The sequence below is a fragment of the Seriola aureovittata genome, chromosome 8 (assembly GCF_021018895.1).
Source record: "Seriola aureovittata isolate HTS-2021-v1 ecotype China chromosome 8, ASM2101889v1, whole genome shotgun sequence".
NCBI classification, from domain to species: domain Eukaryota; kingdom Metazoa; phylum Chordata; class Actinopteri; order Carangiformes; family Carangidae; genus Seriola; species Seriola aureovittata.
In genome coordinates, this window is record NC_079371.1 from 285,001 (window position 1) to 287,156 (window position 2,156).

A 2,156-nucleotide genomic window follows, 5' to 3' on the forward strand; every position below is an offset into this window, starting at 1 on the left:
AACACGACGAAACATTTTCACCGAGACTCACTTTACATCAGGTTTAAAGCAGCTAAAACACACAGACACACACACAGGTGAACACACACAGAGGTACACACACAGGTGAGCCAGGTGAAGTGAAGGTACATACCGTGTGTCGGTGCTGCGGTTCAGCCTCCCCCTCCACCTTCACTCAGCAACATCTGCTCCGCACCGAGCTGCAGCCGCTGGACTAGACCTCAACGGAGTCAGTCAGCAATAATCAACCACCACACCACTTCCGCTCTGTAACTTCAAAATAAAACAGTTTCGACTTTGAATATCTCATGATGAACTGTATTTGTTTTTTCATGCAGATCAAAGACTTTGAGACAATAAAAATTAAATAAACACGAATGTAGATTTTTTTCAGTTTTTCCAGCTACTTCATCTTTTGACTGATTTGAAACTGAATCTTTGAGGGAGTTAAAGGGTAAAAATGCTCTAAGTTAATGAGAACAGACAGCAGTGTAATTACTAACTTTATTCTCATACACGGTAATATTAAACAGTTAGCTTATTTTATTTATCTGTTTACTCATATTATATTTATTTATTTATTTAGTTTCAAGATGGTTGATTTACCTGTTCATACTATTACTACTATTTTTTTAAACTCAGAATTCTAAAATGAAAACCGACAATTTTTTCCCATGTGCCCTCATCCTGTCCTGTACCACAGCACTCAAACACAGCATGTTTCCTGTCAGAATACCATGTGATTTCAAATTAAAGTTTGTTCCTTTATGAGTGACCTCAGCTGAGATTTATTAAAATTGTTAATGTGAGAGACATCTCTGTGTGTTAGCATCAATACAAACTAGCTATGTAGCACTATTGAATATTACTAACACACTATTACTACCAGGTTTAAAACTGTTGCTGTTGAATAAAATAGTTATATAAAATAAATATGTAAAACTTGTATCTATTCTCTGCAAAAACACTTTTCTACCGTCAGTTTTCAGACTAAAACACGTTTAAATGTTTCTGTGTCCATGTCCCCCACAGGAGCAACTACTCACCTAGCTTTTATTTTGTATAATGAATTCTGGTCGTACTTCCGCTCGCATTGAGTAAATTGACGCAGCTGTTGAATGGTGGGGTTTACTGTCGTCACTGAGCAGCTAATGTTTCACAATAAAAGACTTTCCACTGTGATTCATCTGATCTGAAAACAGTTAATATACTACTACAAATAATACTACCAATACTACTGCAAATACTACTACTTCTACTACTAATACTACTACTACTACTCAGAGAGGAACCCTCGGGGGGGGGGGGTATTTATTTTTATTTACACACATAAAACACCTCATCTCAACGTAAACATAGAAATGACATCATTCAAAAATTGAAAAGAAAGAAAGAAAGAAAGAAAGAAAGAAAGAAAGAAAGAAAGAAAGAGCATAAAGAACAGAATATACACAGTGGAAGTGATACAGATATTTAAATGAATGAATCAGAAAATAAAAATCCATAAACTACTGTTAGTTTACCCTGATTCCCATCTGAGAGCTTATTGATGCTCCTTTGACTTTTCTTTTAAATTGAATACTGCCCCCTGTTGGTGCAGAAAGAGAGCTGCAGATCATTTGATTGTCTCCTTGAGTGAGAATGTTTTTATTACAGAAACATTGTGGAAACTTTCTGGTAGATTTTTGTTCTGTGATCTCAGTTAATAAATGAAAGTACGTGTTTGTAGGTTGTTTATATAAAAAATAGTTCATATATTTTAAATGTATAAAATAGAGAAGCAGATGGTTCCTTGGACTTCCAAACGTGGTCAGTCAGTCGTCCCTGTTGAATGAGTGTTGTGTTAGTTCTTGGCTTATTGACACCAGAGACATGGTGATTTACTTTATTCATTATTCAATCATGTGGTAGGTTATTGATAAAAATATGTGAGCTCACCCGTGTAGGAACAGTGGTAACATTAGAAAATACACTGTAAAAAAATATTCCAAATTTTATGGCTAATAACTGAAAATTTTACACTAATTTTCTGTTTTTTTTTAAATTGTGAACAAAAGTCTGTAAAATTACAGAAATGAAGTGAATTAACAGCCAAACATCTATTTGAAGCATTATGCCAATAATAATCAATTACATTTATTTCCCATTTTTGTAAA

General features: G+C 34.3%; 1 protein-coding gene across 1 annotated transcript in view; it reads right to left on the minus strand.

The window, feature by feature from the left end:
• The window catches only part of abca1b (ATP-binding cassette, sub-family A (ABC1), member 1B), a 52,211-nt gene extending 51,969 nt beyond the window's left edge, over positions 1-242 (minus strand). The window contains exon 1 of the mRNA XM_056383230.1: positions 134-242. The gene's annotated coding sequence lies outside the window, so the exon portion shown is untranslated. The remainder of the gene's footprint in view (positions 1-133) is intronic.
• Positions 243-2,156: the final 1,914 nt, after the last annotated feature.